Source organism: Microtus pennsylvanicus, chromosome 22, assembly GCF_037038515.1.
Source record: "Microtus pennsylvanicus isolate mMicPen1 chromosome 22, mMicPen1.hap1, whole genome shotgun sequence".
NCBI lineage: Eukaryota > Metazoa > Chordata > Mammalia > Rodentia > Cricetidae > Microtus > Microtus pennsylvanicus.
The window spans coordinates 16,544,084-16,559,747 of NC_134600.1; the positions used below are offsets into that span (position 1 = coordinate 16,544,084).

Sequence of the window (15,664 nt, forward strand, 5' to 3'; positions counted from 1 at the left end):
ATTATTTCGGGGCATAAGCTAGCCGGGCAGGCGGCTGGGGTGTTGGGGACGCAGCCCCGCCGCCGTCGCCCCTATTACTACAGTTCCCACTGATATGGGAATGACAGTGAGATGGACAGAGGGACAGGAGATGTCACAGCACTTTGGAAAAGTCTCCCAACAATATCCTGCCGACTTCCTACCTAAGGGGATGGGGAGTCAGAAGCTGAAGTACCATCTGAGTGCTCTTTTGCCAGATATGTGGGAATTTTGTTTCCCTATATGTTAGCAATCTCAAGAGAACTACAAACCCAAGTTTTGTCTGAGTTATCCAAATACGTCCATAATGCACCAGTCAAACTTGTTCCAACATGTAATGCTGGCCACGACTGTGTCATCATTTACCTCTGCCTTAGATCCACTTTTCCGGACACATTTTTGCTTCTGCTGGTTCTCTTTCATTTCCCTTCCTGTCTTGAAACTCTACCTCCCGAGCCATCTGCATCTCGAAGGACGATGAGCAGGATTCTCTTCTCCTCAAGAATGACTTATTCCAGTAGTTGGTTGAAAAGCCTGCCTACATTTGAAAAGCCATGCTGTTTCTCAACTGTGGACACTATTAAACGGGTCACGTTCTCTGCAAAGAGCTGGAGGGTGTTTTCTGGGCAGTCTCTGGGTAACCTGCTCTCACTACAGCACCTTAAGGTGGGACGTGAGGGGAGAAAGGAAGGAGGACAGAAAGCAAAGGACAGAAACTGAACAAGAAGGAAGGCGCTTTCTGAGAATTTCCTAAGAAGGGTAGCTAATTCTCATGCACACCTTGTTCCCAGGCTTCCTCCTCCTGCTTCTAATAAATCTGAGAAGAGCAGGGTTATTTCTCATGAGGAAACAGAGGTACGGATGGAGTGAAGAGCTCCCCCAAAGCCTCCAACTGGTGGAAGAGCTCATCTGTTTCCTTCAAATCTAACAGTACGGGTGAGGCTGAAAGTGAAATTAGCAGGTGCTTATCACTCCAGCGCTCATATGACTTTGTGATTTGGATACAGACTGGCATTTTGATGTTTCTTGGTATATAAGGAAAATGTTTAAGTGCTGTTCAAGAGTGATGCTGATTTTAGGGAAGGTGAAATATATTTTATAATGTAGGGACTCAGAAATCTGATAACCATATATTAGAAAATTCACTTCTCCAGAACTCCAAGTATATTTGTTTATGGTACGTCCTCTCTCCTAAAAAGCGTCCCATTTTGAACAACTGTTGTACAGCAGTTTCTCCCCCAGATAAAACTCTGCCTTGTTGAGGGAAGTTGAGTAAGATGGGGGATGTCACAGGTAGATGAAAAAGTAGGGTGTTCTAAGAGGAGGTGAAACATTCCACCCTGCAGAAAAGCTGATCAAAATCAGGAACTAAGCAACTCAACATCTTCAGGAAGTTCCTGAAACTGACCAGACTCACTGAGCCTCTCCAGCCCCAAGTACATATGAGCAGTAAAGACTGCTGAAAGGCACTGTAGAATAAGTAAACCCGAGCTGCCTGGAAAGTAACGCTCTTGAAGGTGTAGGGCTTCCTGCAGGCTGTGTAGTGAGCTCTACACTTCCAGGTTGCATGAGCTGCCATCCATGCTCGGGGGGGACCTTGACACAGCTGCTTTCTGGTCATTTCTACTCTTGTGAGTTACCTCAAGAAGACTCATTGGTTCCCTATCTCCAGTGAGTCTAACATGTTCACGTCTCCTCAAGAGTCGTGTCACACAGCAGCAACACATACAGTTTTCTTATTTATGCACAAACATCACTAATTGTGCAAGTCAAACTGTACAAGACGGCAGTTTCTAAGCCAAGAATTAATGGCTATTTTCCATCCAACAATTCATGTGTAAATGTGTTTATTTGTGTGTATGTGTTTGTACATGTGTGTGCATATACACATACAAGTATAAACATTTTGTTGTGCGTATCTGTGTGTATGTATGTGTGCACACATCTGTGGTATGTGGCTACATGCATGTGTATGCATGTATCAGTATTTATGCATGTGTATATATATGTATGTGTATGTGCATACACATGTGTATATATGTGTCTGCACATGTTTGTGGTATATGTGTGCATGTATATGTATATTCACAATCATGTGGCCCCATCCTCCATTTTTTTCTACCTATGAAGACCTTTCTGCTTCATTTTTCCTACCTATAAAATTCATCGGGATACTTCTAAAAGTGAAACTTGAAATCAAAGGCTCTCCTCTTCCTCTCACAACACAACAAAATGCTTCCCATGTTTAATTTATATAACTTACTTCCATAGGTGTTGGCTTTACTCTGTGTACTCATTAAATATAAGTCTTGTATTCATCATTCATTCTTCATATCTTGCTAAATTTTGTATATGACCATGGGAATCTTAAATTACCTTTTAAAGGGTTTACACTTTTTACATTTATTTATTGAAGGGGAGTTCACATGTCACATGGTGTGTATGAGGGATCAGAGAACAACTCGTAGAAGATGGTTCTCTCCTTCCACCATGAGGGTCCCAGGGACCAACCTCAGGTCCCCAGGCTGGTGATAAACCTTCACCTTGCTGCACCACTGGCCCTTACAAACACTTTTTCTTCATCTTAGAACCATGGCCTGCATAAAGATGACAGCAGCTGCAGTTGGTTTTAATAAGGATTTGGACTTTTATTTTGAATCTTTCATTTTAAAGCTAGTGTGTAGCACAAATAATAAAAACCCAGAGTCAGATATTGGGGTTCAAGCTGAAGATCAGAAAAGCAAAACAGCCAAATCACTAGAGAAGTCTTACCTCTACCAGTCTGCTGGGTGACTGCAGACTAAGCCCTGAGCATCTGTCTCCTCCTGTCTTATATTCCCCTTTAGTGCTGGGATTAAAGAAGTATGACTCCCATGTACTGGGAATAAAGGTGTGATCTCTTTCTGCATTGATCTTGTGTAGCCCAGGATGGCCTTGAACTCACAGAGATCCACCTGCCTCTGTCTCCCAAATCCTGGGATTAAAGGTGTGTGCCATCACTGCCTGGCCTCTAGTGGCTTAGTTTTACCCTATGATCTTCTAGCAAGCTTTATTTATTAAAACATAAATAAAATATCACTAAATCAGTGTGGCAGCTTGAATGTAATTGGCACCTATAATCTCAGGAAGTGGCACTATTAGGAGGGGTGGCCTTGTTGGAGTAGGTGTGGCCTTGTTGCAGGAAGTGTGTTTGTTACTGGGGAGCAGAGCTTTGAGGTCTCCCATGCTCAAGACACTACCCAGTGTCAACAACTCCCTGTTGTTCTGAGCCGAGAGGTAGGCCTCTCAGAATCATTTCTGCCTGCTTTCCACCATGACGGTAATGAACGGAACCTCTAAAACGAAAAGTGAATTACCACAATGAACTGTTTCCTTTATAAGAGTTGTCATGGTCATGGTGTCTCTTCACAGAAATAGAAACCCTAACTAAGACAGCCAGTTTTAAAGCCTCTTGGTATACGATTATGAACTACGTGGTTCCTTTCCCCACTTCTCATTACTGTGTCATTTCCTGACTTCAAATACCTCATTTCTCAGTCATCCTTTTACTAAATTCCTGTGTCTTCTCCTCTAATACTTTGTAGTCTATAATCACCTAGCAAAACATTTAACCTTATATCCTGATTTTCATACCTGATAAAGAACGCCATTCGCCATTCATTTCTCTTCCTGCATGCTTGAAGGTTCCACTGTGGCTTCTTGGAAATGAGTTTCCTCGCATATCAGGCCTCTCCCATCCTGCACCTGCCTTCAAAGGCCTCAACTTTTATGACTCTTTTAATTTCTGAAAAACTGCCTTCTTTTGGTCCTTTTATTCAAACCCCTAGGCTCTTCATCCTCGGGTGAAACAGTCATTCAGATATATCGTCTATTTGGGAAGTCAGCTAGCAAATTAAGTTCCCCAATCACTAAGCCTCACTCACCAAAGGTGCTTATGACGGTCGTTGGGAAACTGGCCTGCACTAGAAAGGGAGGAAATTCCTGCTGCATGTGTCTGTATCGGAGAAGATCACAGGTGTCCTGGAGCAGATCACATGACATTGTTCTATCCCCATGACAAAGTTAGAGCTGCTGGGGGACAAGGTTGACAGTGGATTCTAGTGTGGGTGCAGTGGGTTCCAGTGAAGGGCACTGGGCTCCAGTGAGGGGCAGTGGGTTCCAGTGAGGGGCAGTGGGTTCCAGTGAGGGGGCAGTGGGTTCCAGTGAGGGGCAGTGGGTTCCAGTGAGGGGCAGTGGGTTCCAGTGAGGGGGCAGTGGGTTCCAGTGAGGGACACTGGGTTCCAGCGAAGGAGCTGTGGCTTCCAGTGAGGGGGCAGTGGGTTCCAGTGAGTGGGCGGCAGGTTCCAGTGAAGGGCACTGGGCTCCAGTGAGGGGGCAGTGGGTTCCATGAGTTCCAGTGAGGGGGCAGTGAGTTCCAGTGAGTGGGCGGTGGGTTTCAGTGAGTGGGCGGCGGGTTCCAGTGAGGGGCCACTGGGGTCCAGTGAGGGGACGGCGGGTTCCAGTGAGGGACGGCGGGTTCCAGTGAGGGACGGCGGGTTCCAGTGAGGGGACGGCGGGTTCCAGTGAGGGGACGGCGGGTTCCAGTGAGGGGACGGCGGGTTCCAGTGAGGGACGGCGGGTTCCAGTGAGGGGGCGGCGGGTTCCAGTGAGGGGGCGGCGGGTTCCAGTGAGGGGGCGGCGGGTTCCAGTGAGGGGGCGGCGGGTTCCAGTGAGGGGGCGGCGGGTTCCAGTGAGGGGGCGGCGGGTTCCAGTGAGGGGGCGGCGGGTTCCAGTGAGGGGACGGCGGGTTCCAGTGAGGGGCCGGCGGGTTCCAGTGAGGGGGCGGCGGGTTCCAGTGAGGGGGCGGCGGGTTCCAGTGAGGGGGCGGCGGGTTCCAGTGAGGGGGCGGCGGGTTCCAGTGAGGGGACGGCGGGTTCCAGTGAGGGGACGGTGGGTTCCAGTGAGGGGACGGTGGGTTCCAGTGAGGAGACGGTGGGTTCCAGTGAGGGGACGGTGGGTTCCAGTGAGGGGCGGTGGGCTCCAGTGAGGGGCGGTGGGTTCCAGTGAGGGGACGGTGGGTTCCAGTGAGGGGACGGTGGGCTCCAGTGAGGGGCGGTGGGCTCCAGTGAGGGGCGGTGGGTTCCAGTGAGGGGACGGTGGGTTCCAGTGAGGGGACGGTGGGCTCCAGTGAGGGGCGGTGGGTTCCAGTGAGGGGACGGTGGGCTCCAGTGAGGGGCAGTGGGTTCCAGTGAGGAGACTGTGGGTTCCAGTGAGGGGACGGTGGGTTCCAGTGAGGAGACTGTGGGTTCCAGTGAGGGGCACTGGGTTCCAGTGAGGGGACGGTGGGTTCCAGTGAGGGACGGTGGGTTCCAGTAAGGGGTAGCACCTTCTAGAAGAAGGCAGTGAATTCCAGCCAGGGGGACACCTACCTCTCTGTTCAGCTTAGTGAGATGCATCAGGACAACACTTCCTTTCCTAGTCAGGATCTTGGCATTTAATCTTAGCCTGATGTTGACAGCTGATAAAGAGTGGTATTCATCATGAGTTTCTCTTCCTGTGCTATGATTTAGTGACACTAAAAGGTTCCCAACGACAGGTTTAAAATCACTGTGATAATGACACTTCACTGTAGGGCTCTCTCTAAAAGTCGCCCGGATATATGTGGAACTGTAACAAGCACAGAAAACATACATTTAATAGAAAGAAGTGAATGTCACTAAAGATTAAGAGAGGTAATTACAGCTTCCGAGTGATGTGAGCAAGAATAACTGACACTCTGTGGTCATGTTTTTAAGTCATTTCTTCCCAGTTACTGGCTATCTTGTTCCTTCACACAAATGATCATGTTTGAATTAAACAGACATGGAGAACAAAGACAGTCATTGAAACCAGGGAACCTACTGTACCATGGATTTCAGAATCATTAAGGTAACCCTTAAGGGCAAATCCACTAAGATGGGCAGAAATTGGCCAAATCCAAGTCACAAAAGGGAGATCAGGTTCAGATCAGAGACACAACCTCCTTCATCTTCTACGCCACAGACTGTATCTACTAAGTCACTATCTACTAATACTATAGCAATTACGTGCGGGGCTGAAACGTTTGAAGGCTAAACTGTGGGGCATTCATAAACACACACACACAGTGCCCACTGAAAGAAAAACTACAGAACCCAAATATGTAAAATATGAGTTAAAACAAGATGTCCCAACCAATCCAATCTCATTTCTTCAAATATTTTCCCTTATAAAAATTAAAATTTCCTTATAAAAAAAATTCTGGGCCTAATTGCACATACCAGTAATACTAGCATTTGAGAATCAGAGGCAGGAGAACTGAGCATTTAAAGTCAGCACTGACTACGGAGCAAGACTGTGTCTTTAAAAGGAGGGGATGGGGGAATAGGATACACACAAAATATCCACTTTTTTTTTTTTTTTTTTTAGGTTTTTGAGACAGGGTTTCTCTGTGTAACCGCTCTGATTGTCCAAGAACTCTCTTTGTAGACCAGACTGGCCCCGAACTCACAGAAATTTGCCTGCCTCTGCCTCCCAAGCACTGGGATTAAAGGCATGCACTACCAGGCCCAGCATGAATAATTTTCCAAGAGCAGTCTTAAGCTAAACTTCAGACTATCCGAAGTTATATAAGTCATTTTCTTCAGACTGCGTCCTGCCACAGAACACACTTAAATCGCTGTAGTATGTGCAGTCAGCGCAAGGTTGTAGCATGAACCATAAATAGAAACACAAACCCTGGAAGAGCACAGAATTGCTATCGATGTGGCCTCATGACACACTGTCCTTGCTTTTGCTGTGCTTGGGATGAAACGAGAAGACCTAAACAACCTACAGGCACCGATCTAATATATATTTTAAAGGGCCAATTTTATGGAATTTTTTTTTTGGATTTTCGAGACAGGGTTTCTCCGTGACTCTTTTGGTTCCTGTCCTGGAACTAGCTCTTGTAGACCAGGCTGGCCTCGAACTCACAGAGATCCGCCTGCCTCTGCCTTACACGAGAACAAGGACCCTCCTCTCTCACTCATGGTCTTCTTTAAGACTTTATGGTGATGATATTACATACAAAGTCAGCAGAAACATGTATGGTCTCTTTCAAAGATTCTTTTCCACTTCAAACCGGGTATTGAGATATGACAAGTTCCCTTCTTTCTCTGGTCTGTTTCCCAGTAACTATCTGCAGGCAGAACACTGATGAAGTGGCATTTCTGTAAGACGCCAAAGTGATGATTTGTTAGGAAAGATTTGACAGTCTATTTTTCACATTGTCTGAAACCTTTGCAAATATTGCTTATAACATAGGAAAACATAATCATAGTAAACATGGCTGCTAGGCATAGTGGACGTCTCTTTAATCTTGGCACTGAAGAGGTTAGGGGTGGCATTCTGTGATGATGAGGATAGTCTGGTCTACATATTGAATTCCAGGCCAGTCCACAGCATTACATGGTGAGACCCTATCTTAAAACAAACAAACAAACAAACAAACAGGCATTGTTAATGAGTCCCAAAGTAAATAAATAGAATGATTATGAGCAAATAAAGTTTTTCTTTCTTTTTTTTTAGCATCACCTGGCCCTATGACACTGACCTAATTTCTCCGAGGCCTGACTTCTGCATTCCTGAACTGTGACTATGGTGGAGTGCTGAGAGGAACAGGGACTTCATTGTTGTGTGTCTACACCCCAGCCGAGAGGAGGAAAATCCTGTCACGTCACCACATTGTAACTCCAGCCTAAGAACTGATCTGGAGAAATTTCTAGATCCTATCCTATTTCTAGAATCCTCTTTCCCTGATCCTCCTCATCTGGAGGCTGATGTGGGTTTAGCAATTGGTACTTTTGCTCAGCCTGGGAGTTTTGCAACATTGTATGAGTTTCAGTTGTCTGAAGGACACAAATGACTCCCAGTGTAGACAATACAACCTTAAGGGACCTAGCCTGAGACAGACAGGACAGGAAATAGCTGGTAAACAACACAAGGGGGAAGTTAGGCACGTCGTTTGTTGACTCTGAGAGGGTTGTGAGGGAATCTGCAGGGCAGGGGGCTAGCTGTCTCTTCCTTAGCTGCTTGGATGTGGCTCTGACGACCCAGGATTTCACAGTGGCCTCACATCCTGCTGAAGCGATCACATAAATTGTGAGCCTGTAACTCCTAGGAGAGACTCCCATCAGGCTATCCTCAAGGTCTTTCTCTAAGAGTAGTAATGAGGATTAATACAAACCAGGGCTGGGTAGAAATGTTATTAGTTTACTAAGGGTGAATGGCATTGGCCAATTTGTAGAGCAAACTAAAATTAAATTCCTAATATAATTTCATGTCAATGAAAGGCATATAATAAAGAATGGTCACCCTGAAAATTAATCTGTTTAATTCTTAAATATAATTAAATTGGTCTGTACTCCAAATGTAGCTCTCCTTCGTTGCTAGTTAAACACTCATTCCTGAAGTGGGATTTTTCCAGATGCCTGGAATGTTCTTTTTTTAACTTTGTAGGCAAGAATTCAAAACTGGAAGGGGTTTGCTATTTCTTATAATAAGAAAACTGGCTTCTTGTCTTAGCAATTGCCATTATGTTCCTAGAGTTAGGAAACATCAGGGACAGACAATCAAACTAATGTCAGAGAAGAAAATTATAGGGCAAATGTTGTGACTCGCAAGATAACAAAGAGTCAGTGCTACTGTGTTTTGGTTTAAGATGTTGTCAAGGGTGGGCAACAAGAGCTGTAGAGGGCAGGGACTAGAGTTCCTTGAGCGAATAGAACACTCTAGAGAACCCGTCTGTGCATGTCCAGGAACTGAAGGAAGTTTCTCCCTGACTCGGTTGGAACAGGCCTTTGTGCTTTTCTGTGGTCTGCATTTAACAACTTCAATTTTTGTGCCTATTTCTGTAGCTGTAACTTTCCAGTCTTTAAAATAGCATTATCTGATTTTCTCTGAATCGCCCCAAATCTCCAAGCCGTCAATCATCAGAGGCTGCACTTCACAGTGAGGTCACCCAAACTCCACCGGTAGTCTCAGAAACAAGAGTCTTTTCCTTTCTCTTTCGCATCCTAGGAATTTTTTTTTCTTTATAAGAGACAAAAATCTGACAAAGTAAAAATATAAGCAACTGGCTGAGAGGAGCCAGATCCTGGATTAGCATTTGAATATATTTCTTTACTGTCTCAAACTCTCTTTCTCAGTGTAAAATTAATTTTAAAAAGTTTCATAAGATAACTTTTAATCAGAGCCAATTATATTGTTCCCCAGTGTTGGAAAAGAAAAGTCATACACAACCTCCCTCCCCTGGTTCCAGAAACAATGGGCCCGTTGCTAGGTACAGAGATCTGGAGGATAAGCCTCAGCGCCTGCTCTCAGGGGGCTGCAGTCCAGCTCAGGAGCAGGGCCATCTGTAGAAAGGTCCCATCACAGATGTTCATATAGACCTGGGGCTCCAGTAAGCTGGGTTCACTAGCAACAGAAAGATCAACCGAGCCATGCTGGAAGACAGAAGCAGAAGGCATTAGAGCAGGCTTCTGGACAACAAGAACATGTAGCCTAAACCTTACGGCAAGGGGGCTTCAGCAGGTGAAGACCAAGTAGGATAGGCAGAGGAGTGACATGTCACAAAGGCTAAGGGTGCAAGTTTGGTCACGGTGTGAGCACTGTGGCGACAGCTTTTAACAGCTAAAGCTTAGCATTGTGAGTTTTGGAATGAGGACACTGTGCTTTAGCTGGATAAATCGCCCTCTGTGTCCCAGTTGCCCATTCTATAAAAGAAGCTACAAAGTAACATCTACCTTCCAGAACAAACCCCTGTTGAAGGACCTGCGGGCCGCTTCCCGAAACCCAGCTCCCAGCTGCCTGGCTTAGCTTATGCCCAGAAATGATTACACAGATACTGTATTCTTTTAAACACTGCTTTGGCCCATTTCTAATGTAGCCTCTTCTAGGCTAATTCTCACATATTAATTTAGCCCGTTTCTAATCATCTGTGTAGCGCCCCTAGGTGCACTTACCGGGAAGATTCTAGCCTAAGTCCATCCTGGGTCGGAGCTTCATAGCGTGCGTCTTCCCTGGAGCAGGTAGCATGGCGTCTCTCTCTTGCGTCTGCTCCGGAGAGGAGAGCTGTGGAGTCTGACCTCACTTCCTCTTCCTCCCGGCATTCTGTTCTGTTTACTCCACCCACCTAAGGGTGGGCCTATCCAATGGGCCTAGCAGTTTCTTTATTGCTTAGCCAATGAAATCAACAGATTGATATATGACACTCCCACATCAAACCCCTTGGGACTGTAACACATAAAGATACAGACAATCTTTAGACACTGCCACACAGTGTCCTCTGCACGAGTGACCAAATCAGGTTACAAAATGGAAAAAAAAATAAACAGAAAAACAAAAGCAAAGCAAACAAGCGAAAAACCCCTAGCCATGTTTTAAGTACATTTACAACTTCTTTTCTCGCTAATTCATAGCTACGTTTAACTACATGTAGCCCACAAGCCGGAAGTATTTCTGGCTGTGCCTGGGCAGCCTAGGCATTCAGACAGTACCAGCCGTCATTAATACATACACAGACCAAGGACGGAGGGAGGGAGGGAGGAAGAAAGGGAGGGAGGGAACCTTAAAAGGCATGGTGTGTATATACTGCCTTTAGGGCAAGTCCAGTAGATGAAAAAGGACCCCAGAGGAGAGGACTGAGGGGTGTCCATCAGGATTGACACTGCGAAGCCCCTCCATTTCGGGAGTCCTCGCTGATGGGATATCCTTGAAGTCGCTCACACTCTCACTCCTATCTGAGGATTATCAGTCAGTGAAAAACAATTGTGTCTCCATGGTTACTGTTTAAAATCAATGTGTAGTGCTGGGGACTGGACCAAGTAAGGCTTGTACCACTACTCAACACTGCAGCCCCGGGTTTTCTCAAATAGGACCCAAACTCTTGATGCCCCCTTCCCCAGTCCCAGGCCTGCAGCAACATGCATGGCTATGCCTTAACTTTTAACTTACAATACTCCTTTCCATCAATTACTCCTTTTCAGAGAGCAGACTGATGATACTTTTGTAAATGTGCCAACATTCCCAACGCCTGAGAGGTGAGGACCTGAGTCCACACATCCACACGAGAACCCCGAGCCACCAGCCACTCTATAATACAGACACTATAAAACATAGTATGGACGGAGCAATAAACTCAGATGCCACGTGGCATACGGGAAGGAATGAGGACCACATGATGAAGCATGATGAGAAGTTCTTTCCATTAAAAAAAAATGCTGTATCTTGTATCTAAACTGTCTCCATAAGCGCTGAAGAGTTGACCCTTAACCTGGATCTACCAGGAGGTGACAAAACCTTTGAGATGAAGTCTAGCAGGGTCTTTAGGTTCTTGGGAACTTGCCCTCAAGGCGGGCTACAGGACAATAATAGCCTTTCTCTTTCCCTTTCCACATCCTGGCTCCGATAGCAGCCTGGTTCCTCCTTGCACACCCAGCCAAGCTGTGCTGACTCAGCAGAGGCCCAAGTGTTGGTGCCAACTGATCACGGGCGGAAACCTCCCACGCTGGGAGGCAAAGCAAACCTTGTGCATTCATGTGCTGATCATCTCGGTTATTTGTTTGGCTGACAGAAAAGTAACTCACAGAGAAACGTTCCATTATTAGAGCCTGGGGTGCTTACAGCTAAGTCACCTCATTTGGAGAGGGAGGCTGCACACTGTCTAAGGGTTCTTCTGGCACCCGTGTCCCGTAAACAGACAGGTGGAAAGGCCTGGGGCAGGCAAAGAACAGGAAAGCAGAGGAAGCGTGTCTGAAGCCCAGGAACTTGCTGGATAGTATTCTTATGGGATGACTATAGGAAGGAGTGGTATCTGGCTTGTATGTTTCTTCCTTTTCTGATCAAATATGCTTCTCTACTTACTCGTGACATTAAATAACCATTCCTCAACCAATATTTTCAGTGCTCTATGGCCTATTACACAGACAGCCGGCCAATGGGCCACACCACTCACTTATGAGCTCTAATTCATTTTTTGGCTCAATGCTTCTGTTCTAAGTTGTCATAACATAGGGCAGATAGGTGCTCTATGATATGTGCTCTTGTATCTCAGAAATGCTTCATTTGCGCACACACACACACACACACACACACACACACACTCACACATGCACACAAGATGGAGACAGGTGACCTCATTCAGACTCATACTGGCCTGGATAGCCAAGAAGAGCAGCGGAAACACTAAGCAAACACCTATTTAAGAATGGGCCCTGGGACACAGATGAGACAGTCCAACAGGCACTGCTTTCCCTTGTCCTTCTACGAGGCAACAAACGAGAGATTGCCTTACATATGTGTGAGATCCAGAACACTTCCATCCTTCAGGTCATCCCTTAGAAACGCCTAGAAATCAGGACTCTGGGCCCTGAACCTTCCACGGCCCCGACCTTGTGATATGTTTATTAACATATTTTCCTTTGAATAGGAGCATGCCACCTCTACAGGAGCATACCATCTATATGGGACATACCATCTATACAGCGACATGCCATCTATATAGGGGCATACCATCTATACAGGAGAATACCATCTATACAGAAGCATACCATCTATACAGGGACATACCATCTATACAGGGACATACCATCTATACAGAAGCATATCATCTATACAAGGGCATACATTCTATACAGGGGCATACATCTATACAGGGACATACCATCTATACAGAAGCATATCATCTATACAAGGGCATACATTCTATACAGGGGCATACATCTATACAGGGGCATACCATCTATACAGGGGCATACCATCTATACAGGGGCATACCATATATACAGGGGCATACCATCTATACAGGGGCATACCGTCTATACAGAAGCATACCATTTATACAAGGGCATACCATCTATAGGGGCATACCATTTATACAGGGCATACCATCTATACAGGGGCATACCATCTATACAGGGGCATACATTCTATACAGGGACATACCATCTATATAGAAGAATACCATCTATACAGGGGCATACCATCTATACAGGGACATACCATCTATATAGAAGAATACCATCTATACAGGGGCATACCATCTATACAGGGGCATACATTCTATACAGGGACATACCATCTATATAGAAGAATACCATCTATACAGGGGCATACCATCTATACAGGGACATACCATCTATATAGAAGAATACCATCTATACAGGGGCATACCATCTATACAGGGACATACCATCTATATAGAAGAATACCATCTATACAGGGACATACCATCTATATAGAAGAATACCATCTATACAGGGGGCATACCATCTATACAGGGACATACCATCTATATAGAAGAATACCATCTATACAGGGGCCTATCATCTATACAGGAGAATACCATCTATACAGAAGCATACCATCTATACAGGAGAATGCCATCTATACAGAAGCATACCATCTACACAGGGATTACTTTGCACACCCAGGGCCCTCCAGGCCTTTGTTCCCCCAGCTTTTTCACATCCCAGAGTAATGCCCTGTCACAGAAGTCATTCCTTAGGGTCACACTGCCCAGAAATACCCTGATTATAAGAGAAAGCATTTAAAGCAGCCTCCAGCCAATCCCTGTTTTAGCTACACACTATTTTTACACCGAACTTGTCTGTCACTTGTTAAAAGTTAATCTCTTAATACTGGGAGAGGTCTCTCTGGGTACAGAATATGGACATGGTATCTATAAAGATATACCAGATGTTAAATATGTTTCTCAAAATAGGTAGTGATGTGGTAAAAAGCCCATGTGATTGGACACTGACTGAATTTAAAGTCCTATCATGTTCTGGAAATTGGGAAATTCTCTGCTGGGTGGCGTAATGCCAGGAATGCAGACAATCTCTAACTGAATCGCTTTCACCATTTTACTAGAGCAAGTAAGAGGGCATTCCATAACACAGCTAGCACTAAGCTAAACTTCGCATAGCTGGTCTGAGATAACCTCTCCAGTCGCCAAATGCTCAAGAGAGACCGTGATTGCATTACACTCTGACTTCGCCCGCCTTTTTGGTTTGTGTTTGTTAGTTTGGGTTGTATTTTTTTTTCCAGCAGAAAACTCTGCTAAACACAAGACCCAGCTGGGTCACTCAACCACAAGCCAAGCTAAACTCAGAGATGACGTGACTCACGGAGCAGGAGTCACGCTGTGTCTGCGGAATATGAAGCTGGGACACGGGGGCTCCGGGTAAACCACTAAGATTCCTCTGTGTGTTTGTGACTAGCTAAGAACATAGTTGCCAATCCTGTGACTCCAATCACTTGGATTTCTTTGGGGGAGGGAGGGATAAATTCTTCAAGGGTTCTAAAAGAATGAAAGTCTTGCTCAACTCTTAATTTTTTTTTGAAACAAAGGATATGCATGAGGAATTGAAGACATCCTCCCTAAGGAGGCAGTTTTTTAAATTAACTTATTTAATTATTTTTGGATATTTAGTTGAAATCTCTCTGCTAATTTGTCTGTTTTGCCAATCCCATTCTGCATTTATTAAAAATCTTGCTAAACAATCCACAGAATCTTCCATTGTTTCCCATACGATTCCCCTTAATATATCTGAATATAATACCTGAACTACTGACCCTTCATCCTGTCCTCCACCCTATCTACACAGTCAGAGGCACATACATGTCACATGTCAGGTCACCCACGCCACTTAATGCCACATTCTCCTCAATCGAAGGTGCTTTCTCTCCGGAAACTACAGTACAGTCCTCTGGACCACACTGACACCCTGACCCAAGAGCAGAATCTCTCTGAGATTTCATCTTTTGTCATTCTCAAAGAAGACAGCCCATGAATGTCTGTTGAAACAAACTACAAAATAGAAAGAATGGACGAATGAACTGAGTATCAAAGAATCTAGAAGTCTCCTTTCTTAGCAAATAATTCAGTGTTTGTTCTTCTCATTCATGTATAATACTAAGACAATGGTCTAGGAAAGTGATTAATACAGTGGGTTTTTCTCACATGCTTCTTGCTAAAATCCTTGGTTACATTCCAAATGCCACTGCCGGAATCTCTACATCTCTTTCTGTGTCTTGCTTTTCTCTGTTTTTATTTTAAAACACAAATTCCTCCTGCGGTCAATCTGACCTATCTGAGTTAATGTGACTTGTCAGTCACAAGGACAAAGAACACAATTGCTGAGGAGACACGACTGCTCCAGTCTGTGTTTAACCCTGAAATAAGCTGGAATGGGGCAGGAGGGCAAGATGGCGCAGCAAGTAAAGGTGGCCACTGCTGGGCTAGGCGACCTGAGTAAAGATGGCCGTTGCCTGGATACACGACCTGAGTAAAGATGGCTGCTGCCTCGCTAGATAACCCAAGTAAAGATGACGGCTGCCTGGCTAGACAGCCTGAGTAAAGATGGCTGTTGTCTGCCTAGGCAACCTGAGTAAAGATGGCCGCTGCCTGGCTAGGCAACCTGAGTAAAGATGGCCACTGCCTGGCTAGGTAACCTGAGTAAAGATGGCCACTGCCTGGCTAGAAGACCTAAGTAAAGATGGCTGCTGCCTGGCTAGACAACCCGAGTAAAGATGGCCGCTGCCTGGCTAGACAACCTGAGTAAAGATGGCCTCTGCCTGGCTAGACAGCCTGAGTAAAGATGGCCTC

The 15,664-nt window shown here is 45.4% G+C and overlaps 1 protein-coding gene across 1 annotated transcript in view; it reads right to left on the reverse strand.

Annotated features, from left to right (window-relative positions):
• Nucleotides 1-15,664, reverse strand: part of Arhgap28 (Rho GTPase activating protein 28) — a 179,794-nt gene that overhangs the window by 143,922 nt on the left and 20,208 nt on the right. The gene's annotated exons all lie outside the window — the stretch shown is intronic.